Here is a 9,864-nt window from a genome sequence, read left to right on the forward strand (position 1 = left end):
CACCACAGCGCTCTGGAATAAGGTCTGGCTGGCTATTCCACACATAAATTCTAGGATAGAATAAAAAAACGCTCTGGCTTGTGTGCATTTCTTTAAACCAATCACAATCGTTTTGGGCGGCTACAAATTCTGGATGCAGCGACGGTGCCTCTGCAAAATAGTCTTGGGAAGGAACTTGTTTTGGTGGAACATTTGCACCCCACAAAAGGAAACATACAATATTAAATTAAGTTTATTGTTCACAAAATGCAGTAATGTGAGCTATTTAAATTAGCTGGATAAATGGTTAAACTGAATGGTTGCTCTTACCAGTGTGTCGCAGCGTGTAACATTACTTCGTCCATAGCAATCCCCGCCAATCGGTCCTGAAACATCCCAGTTAGATAGTAAATACCGTAAACATATTATTTGTAAATCTTTACAATCATTCACCTAAAGAACCAAGCAGGCCTACCTTATTGCACGATTCAAACTTTCGTCAAAACTTGCCATTTTCAGCGTGTTATATTAGCTTGCTAACTCCGAGGTTGTTCTTGTTGTTTCCCGTAGCGAAGGGATTTTGACACACAGAAAGCAGCAAACTGAATGTCCAGCTTGTCAGGCTTATCCTGGCAATGTACTACAGTTGATCCAGACTAGCAAAGCTTCAATAGCAGCACAGGTAACAATATTTAACACTAGTTACTTTGTATTTTAACTCAACTACAGCACTGAATAATACTAACAAGTAATACTTGAACATACAAAATGTATGAACATGTTTTGAACTTGACTTGATTACATATTTTGATCGGATCTGCTGAGCAAGGTGAGCCGAAGCCTATAAACTAGTGTACATGAAAGTGGATATATTTAGCGTAGTAATCGCATAGCGACACCCTTAACACTAAGTTCTCATCCACATCAGTTAACAGAAATAATCAACAGCTGGATTAACACAAGAAATACAATATCACAAGTAATGCAGTAGATAAATACTCACTCTTTTTATTTACGCACAGATAACAGATTAGCCACTATTTGGAATAATGAAATATAATCCCTGTGATTTGCATGTTATACTGAAGTGGTTTCGTAAATGCTGTCAAGATATTTAACTAGTTTTTGTGTAACCTCCTTAAGGCCAGAAAAAAAAGTAGGTATGCACTGACACGCTGGAAGGCATTTACGTTCGCATACTCTAAATTACTCCACCACGCTTTGGATAATGCTCAAGACAGGTGCAGTCCTGTACCTAAATACCCATGTACTATAAATATGCAAATCAATGGTGTTTTTGCATTATTGCGTGTGGGTGTGTGTTGATTGATGTGTGAATGAGTGGGGCTTGTAGTGTTGGGGTTTAAAATGAGTCAGAGGGCATGGGGGTCATGGTTACATTCACTTGATCCTTTGTTATGTGACTATGATGAAATGCAACATGTAAAAAGTCGAAGCCTCATGTTTGAACTCCCTATAGTGTTATATTGCTTCTTGGACGGTTCAGATGAAGAGTTGAATGTTTAATTAGCATGCCATAAAAGATCTGTGGTAACAAGCCAAATATAGCGCTTAAAACACGCTCACACACAATACCACACGTGCACGCTCACACAATAAAGCTGTCAATAATGTAAATGGTATTCTTTATTGTACACTATTCTGTGACTTATCAATCACAATGTGTTCTGTTGTGGACAAACACTCTTCCGTGTGTGTGTGTGTGTGTGTGTGTGTGTATGTGTGCGTGCGCGTGCGTGTGTCCTAAAGAAATTAGTGCATTACTATGTCATTGTATATCATAGTTAATCTGTATGTTTAAGTGAGTTATATGTAATTGTATAGGGTTAGATCACCAAAATTACAAAAAACAGTTTTTTACCATGATTCACCTTAATATTTTCACTGTACACTTACGGCAACTACATCATGGGCCCTATCTTGCACCCAGCGCAATTGACTTTGTACACCGACGCACAGCAGACTTTTCCCTCCACAGACTCACGTCGGTAAATTAGGGAATGAACTTGCGCTCCCGGGGGCGGTTCAGCAAAAAGAGGAGGCGTGTTCCGGCGCAAACGTTCCCTAGTGCTATTTTGCAGTTTCAGAAAACAATTCCGAAAAATCAATAGCAAACGTCGGTCTCCTCGGCTGTGAACCGCTCCTGATGTGCGCCCATGGTTGTATTAAGAGCGTGCGCCTAGCAAATCCGCCATTATAATAGCAATCCGCCATGGAACAAGCGCGCCTGCTTTTAAAGGGAATGTGAGATAACGCTCTGATTGGTTTATTGCACGTTACGCCCAAACCACACCTATGAGTAATGTAGCTACTTCAGACCGACCCATTTTAGATTTGCGTCGGGCGCAAGAGTCATTTATCCCGCTGGTATAATAGCAACAGCGCCCGAGATCCGCCCACAAAGCTATTTGCATTTGTTTGATACTTGCGTTTCAGATCGTTAAAATAGGGCCCTATATCCGTTTCCAGCAAAACAGACCGAAAGCAGAAAATGCAGAAAAAACTTGTACTTCTTTACAAATGAAATAAATGTCAGACTGACTGACTGAAATGTGATGTGCATTCTTTTTTAGAAAACAATTAGTTTTTAGAAATGTCTCATGATATATTGTCTCCAGAAGTGTATTACTCAACTTAGGTTTTTGTTAAAGAAGGAAAAGAAAATCGCAATACTCAATACAATTGAATTGCAGTACTTCTAGAATCGCGATAAGTGAAAATCGCAATACAAATCGAATTGGCACCCATGTATCGTGAAAGAACAAAAGCATATCGTCCCAGTCCTAGTAAATAGACTTAACAAACTTCACTTAACAAACACAGAAAGGCTGCAGTTGTGATGTACAGTAAAAACCAAACAACACTGACTATAGAGGGAAATGTTTGTAGCGAGACTCAATCAGCTACCAGTTACATTGTAGTGTTATCCTTCATAATTTTCAAGGCCTAATATTATTACTGTTTATTGGCTAGGAATACTGAAATACATGTCATTGTGTTTGATGATTAACTCAAAACTGTACGAAAACATCCTGCAATGACATTCTATGATTTTTATTTTAGAACAAGTTCTCTTGCTCTGTCTCCCACTCACTACACTGTCCAATATTTCTTTTGCCAAAATTCAGTATTGACATCTTCTCCTGCCTGCTGTGTGTGTTTGTGTGTGTTTGAACTGCTTTGAGGACATCCAGTTTGAGTGTTTCTCCTCCACTGCTCTTTCCGGTTGAGGAACAGTAGTTTTTCTGTCGATGGGGCTTATGGATTGACACATTCAGTATCCCTGCCCCCACTCACTCGCCCACACATGCAAACACAGGAACAAACTAGATTCGGACTGTTTTGGACTTTTTGAGTCAGAGCATTATTGCATTAATACTAAAAAAGCTGGACAATAGTGTCACAGGGGTGGAGTGTGACTTTTAATAAGAGTTCTATATATTTTTCTACTGGGGAATTTTGCTAACCCAAACATGCAGACAGAGAGTTTGCTTTTTAAAACAAACATAATTTATTATAACTAAAAGACATAATTAAGACACAGATTAAAAGTCCAATAAAAGAGATAGAATCTCCCTTAAAAGATAACATACTGTCTCTGTTATTGTCCAGTCCGGTTCAAAGCCAGCAGGTCTCCACCCCTTGTGCCTTGAGTCTCCAACTGGTGGGCGTAAAAGGTGGCAACTCAGACAAGTTACTTCAATTCTAAATTACATCAGGAGTTTACAGAGGCGGACTTGGGCCCCAAGCTACCTAGGGGCCCCCAAAATGCCCCATTAACTTATGCTTAAGGTTTTGTTTTTTTTTACTTTTCGCAAATTATATATTTCTAAAACTCCATTTGCGAAAAATGGCATCAAATCATTAGTTTCGCAGACCGGAGGGGGCCCCCCCACCTCACTACATGATTGGACTATTCCATTATCTCACTTACTGCGCATCTGCGAAAGTGACAAGGCTGTAATGCGCCAAAATACGGAGAAAAAAAAGTGACAGACAGACAGGGTGCGTGTGTAGAGTGACAGACAGTATACAGAGTAGAGTAACAATGAAGCCAAACTACCAAAATGGTGCTGAAAAAAGAAGGAAGCGGGAGGAAAGCAAAACGTTTTTAAAAAAATTGCCGAAGTTAACAAAGTTTTTTGTGATGCCCGCCGCTAACAATGACAACAACGCTACAACCCATGCTACAACCACCATCACGACCGTTAGCACTGCTGCTAGCGAGGAGGAGCTACCTGTTGCTGCCGACAGTGCCAGCCCAGGCTGCTCAAGTGATATTGCTGCTAACGTTATGGATATGGAATCAGTGATAGCAAGATTTGCTGAGGCCAAAGCTCGCAAGGTCAGATTATAGTGCTTTAGACATGACAATACAGACACTCACTCACTCACACACACACACACACACACACACACACACACAGACACTCACACACAGACACTCACTCACACATAAACACTCACCCACTCACTCACTCACACAGACACTCTTACACAGACACACTCACACAGACACACACACACACACACACACACACACACACACACACACACACACACACACACACACACACACACACACTCACACACACACAGACACTCTCACACAGATACACTCACTCACACACAGACACTCACTCACTCACACACTCACTCACACACAGACGCTCTCACACACACACACACACAGTCTGTAAGTCTGTGTCTGATTGAGAGAAACTCGAGGTTTCTTCTCTCTCATTTCCTCATTCATTCATTCAGCCTGTATCAGGTGCATTTTAATGCAGTTTGTTATCTGCATGAATAAAAACTTAATAAATAAAACGTATTGTTAAGCAGATTATAAAACGTTTTTTTCTCAAACATGTCATGTCCTTTAGTCGACGATCCCGTTGATGAAAAAGCTGTATTACTTCACAGAGAGTTTACGTCGGGAGATGATATTGAGTCCCGACTAAATGTATTTTCATTTCCACATAACCGATTTGAGAGGTATTTTTTTTCACAGTCCATCAGATATGTAGATACTTTATCTGTCCTCATATCACTAACATCCACCATCGTGGACATGCTTTAACATCCCAGCAGATTCTTTGTGTCGCATTACGTTTTTTGCAAACGGCAGTTTTCTTTATTGGTGATGCAGATCATACTGTAGGCTAATAGTAAAGCCACTCGTTAGAAAAGTGTGACCCGCTCAGAAACGTTTTTTAAAAGTTTTTTGTATTGTTCCCTGGACACAAACCAGTGAGAGACATAAAAAAGAAATAAATGATTATAAATTATAGTTCTGTTAATGAGCATGGTGCTGCAGCCTCAGAATGGGATATAGTAGGCCTAGTAGTTTACTTTTTCGCCAGTAGGATTGCACCCAAATGAAATTATAGGTGTAATACAATTCCAGTTTTCACTAGTAGGCTAATATTATAAGTTAACTGTGATTGAATATGAAATTAATACACTTTTAATGCTTTCGCATTGACTCGAGCAGCAATTTTCTCCCACACCAATTCTCTCTTTTGCAGCAGCAGCCGCCGTCTTACTTTTTTAACGAAATACATGTTCAAACTCGCTGTTTGTGCGCATGAGTATTTCCGCCGACCCGTTTGTTTGTGGTTGTTACCATGGTGAATCGTAGAATCATGGCTCCATTCATGCTGCCTTTTTATTGTGGTGGTGCACGCACGTGAACCTACTCTGAGTTGATTGAACCAACTCATATCAGCTGTTCTGGAACCGAAAACTCTTCCCATCTCAGGGTAAATCAACTCAGACATCAGGGTTAGACTCAGAGTTTGTTAAACCTTCTACCTGAAACGGACCCCCGAAGTCTAGACATCATTGCTGTGTGAAGACTGCTGAAGAGAAGTTACAAGTAGGACTTTCTTAGAAAAATAAGGATTGACAAAAGGGGGGAAACAAGAGATGTAGAGGGCCCCATGTCTGTGTTTGCCTTGAGCCCCAAAATGACTAAATCCGCCCCTGGGAGTTTATAGGAGGTAAGGTGGAATCCTAAATCTATATTACACATAGGGATGAGCCAAACTAAATCTTGAAATGAAATCCACTTCAAACACAACAAACCATGCAATCATGCAAATAAAAATAACAAAAAGGCAAAACGCAAACAAATAAAAGGCTCTCTCCCATGTATAAAGTTCCTTTTTGTTTCTCCGATGATTTTGGTGGTAACAGGTAGAAGTGGGCCTCGCCTCCTCAAATGTAGAAACTCAACGCTATTAATAAAAAGAGAGACTTCACTGAAAGCCCACCCCTCCGCTTTCCCACAAAGTGTCTCCCCCTCTCCTGCAGCAGACCCTGGGATGCAGTGTGCCGCGTGTGCCTGGCTCCTTTTTCTTTTCCTCCGTCACTCTCACAGCTCTCGCAGGATGTCAGCCGGACCCTCGACTCATCCGCCCGCTCATAACCAGGGGCCTCAAACCCCCGTGAAAACCCAAAGTTCCAACCCACAACTGTGCCATCACCAGACTCAGCCAGCACATACATCCTCACACACGCACTCACCCTGTGACGATAGTCCTGTCATATTAAGCACACAAGTGTTGTGTTGTTGGTTCGTGCATTGTAGAGAATGTAAGGACAGACACACAGAGAGCTCTTTCAAACACAAACTGCGATGCCTCAGTCACTTCAAGGCATGTGTTTCTTGTGTACACTTGTGCATGGATGTTGACCTTCTAGGAATCAAGATAAATAACTTAAGACCTAGCGTATGCTATAACCTTAAGCCCTCATGAACAATTGTTTGGTTGTGGACTAGAAGAACATGCTGTTCCTTCAAGAACATACTGATACCACACGCAGTCATAAGAAGAGTCTGTGGGTTTGTCCTTTGTGGAGCCACTGCATGAATGATCCAGTGGCAGGTAGACTTGTACTGAGAAGCTTCTACAACCTCCAGGCTTTGTTTTAGTGACACACATTGAATAAAAGTAGAGGTTAAGAATGACAGATGGGCTAAATTAATGAAATACACCCATTCCCTACAACCTTAAAACAAGATTATCTAACTCGTAGAAAAAGAACAACACTTCTTTTTACAAATGCAAATCCAGTGTATTGAATAAAACAAACCCTTGCTTATTTCAAAACACTCAGGGGGTTTGCTGCTACAGAATTACTTGGTCTGGTATGACCAGTAGTTGGCTTATGTGAGCAAACTTTAGGACATTTTAGCAATAAATCACAGGGTTTGCACATTTGCACCTACAGGCCATTTAACCTGCTACCTACACGAAAACTCAGCACAACATCAATGCCAAAGGACATACGTGATTGTGAACATTTTTATTAAAAATATATACACATTTAGTCAGTATATTTGTTATTTGTGATACCAAGTAGAACTTAACTGACTGGGTTTTGTAATCATGGTAATGGACCTACTTTGTTGAGTTTTGAGGATTCTTGGGATGTCCCACACAGGAGGCTCCATTCCTTCACACATTAATAGCTTGTTCAGTTGGATCCTGTCAGGCAAATTAATATTTTCCTTTCTGTGTCTATACTCTTCTTGCTCAGTGACAGCATGCTTGTGTTGCTGATGGAATCTCCTGATTGGTGTTGCCGTTGCAGTGAGGAAAAAGCCAATCATGGGGTCACAACGCTGAGTGGACAGCTGCCTTAGAGAGTGACGTTACATGCATGTCATATTCCAGCAGCTTTACTATACACACCGGAGACACAGTAAGCTAGGGAAGCCCGCATGCACTCACGCACGCACGCACACATGCACACACACCCTCACTAATCCAATTAGGACATTAGTTAGTGGCAGCTTGTCCAGAGCCTCATTGGACAAATGCTGATCGAATTATAAGTGGATGGATAGGCTGGGGCAATCCCAGTGTTTCCCAGCTCTAAGGTGCTTAAGTGGCACTATGCCACTGCATCAGGAGGACACCTCATACGCACAAAGGATCCCCTTACTATTTTCATGGACATACGCACTGCCTGCCCGGTGAGTCAACAAAGACAAGGAAGAAGCCAAGAAGCGACTTCCACTATGTCAGCAGAGTTGCAGAGAGTGAACCGGAAACCCAGAGCTTAGCCAGGAGACTTTCCCCTACGCATGGCTCTGTCTACACAAAACTCCTTATCACACGCCAGGAATAGTCATGGACATATACACTCATGGAAATTATTAACAGGAATGAAGAACAATCAACGGATGGAAGACCTTGGGATGCTGCTTTCACCTACCAAACATGCACTCATTTTCCATGTGCTAGAAAACTATTGATACCATTTATAGTGAGTGCATGTGTGTGTGGATATGTGTATTGTCTAAGAGCCTCTTCATCAAATAACACACCAGAATGAGGCACACTCCAAACAAGGCCACGAGTCCATACAGAGGCTCTTTACTAACACTCACTGTGAGGCTCTGCAGAGCTGTTATATTCTCATTTATTATCTTCTACACACACACACAACAAACACACACACACACACACACACACACACACTGCATATCGTATAAACGGCTGTCTGAGGAAGTGTGATTGAGTTCAATGGCCTATCCTCTTTTAATGTGACGAACTGTGCTGTGGATGTTTAAGTCCCACACTCACATGAATATGCCACACAAACAGACAAACAAACAAACGCATGAAAAATATGTCACTGTCCAATTTTGGTGAAGAAAAGCTCATAAAAAGGAGAGTTAGTTGTGTCTGCCATGTGACATGTCAGGTCCTCCCTTATGCTAATGTAACATTCATCTGTGTCATAGAACGATAATGACTCTCAGCGCAGAGAGCCTTGCTGAAGCACTCAGAGTAAAGCCCAGCTGTCCACTCAGTCAGCTTCTCTGTCTGTACGCTCCACTGTTTCTGTCTCTCTGTCTCTATCTCTGTTTCTATCTGTCTGTTTCCACACTTCCATGTCTCTGTCTGTCTGTGTTTGTGTGTCTGCCTCTTTGTCTCTATGCTCTGCTCCTCTTGCCTATTTGTCTCTGTCTGTTTCCCTTTGTCTATCTTGTCTTTCTTTGTCTCCATTGCTGTCTTCCCTCTACAAACCATCAGGTTGTTGTAGGGACTTACAAAGAAACAAAAACTGTTTAACAAATTTACACGAAAAACAACATTTTCATTTTACTCAATGTCAAACCTTATTATTTTTACTTCCTGGAAATCTATACATTTAATATGTTTCCTTATGGTGTGCCAGTAAGTAAAAATGTCAATGTTTTTTTTATTTTCTCTGGGAGATATGTATGGTACCCCCACCCCCCGTACAGACAGATTTCCAACCTATATGGGGCGGGTTTCAGACTATGACTGACAATCAATGACTTGCGGAGCCAATACGTGATGATGTCTTTTTTGGCTTATTTTCTTATTATTAAACAACTGTGGACATTAGATCAAATAAAAAAAAATCTGTGTGACAATCTGGTTTCAAAAATATTATTTACAGGACAAACACTCATTGTTTAATCGTTTTTTTTGTCAATTTCTTAGAGGGACTCTGGTGCACAATCAGCCGCTCATTTGTATTCTCTCCATTTTTTTTTCCAATTTCTATAATTGGAAGATTTTCAGAGCCGGGCTTATAACAAGGGGACATTAATTACTGTAAACTGTTATGTGCAGCATCTTCTTGCAGCAGGGTGCACAACAATCTTTAGGTGTGTAGACATAAAATCTGAATGAAAATCAGTTTAAACCAGCACTGCTTTTAAGAAATCTGGGCACCTTTTGGTCTTTTTGGAGTGTTATACATAACATAGTTTGTCATTGGTGAAAAATGTGTGTATGTGCGTATGTTATGAAGTGTCTCAGCCAGTCCCGGACAGCTCTCTGTGTTTCCCAGGCGAGCAGCATATGCTAGCAGTTG

At 41.0% G+C, this 9,864-nt stretch overlaps 1 long non-coding RNA gene across 1 annotated transcript in view; it reads left to right on the forward strand.

Moving 5' to 3' along the window:
- LOC116049477 overlaps positions 1–9,314 on the forward strand; it is a 42,237-nt gene extending 32,923 nt beyond the window's left edge. Inside the window, exon 3 of the long non-coding RNA XR_004104872.2 lies at positions 7,546–9,314. This is a non-coding gene — a long non-coding RNA (uncharacterized LOC116049477). The remainder of the gene's footprint in view (positions 1–7,545) is intronic.
- The last annotated feature ends 550 nt before the right edge of the window (positions 9,315–9,864 follow it).

The sequence above is a fragment of the Sander lucioperca genome, chromosome 10, assembly GCF_008315115.2.
Source record: "Sander lucioperca isolate FBNREF2018 chromosome 10, SLUC_FBN_1.2, whole genome shotgun sequence".
Lineage (NCBI taxonomy): Eukaryota > Metazoa > Chordata > Actinopteri > Perciformes > Percidae > Sander > Sander lucioperca.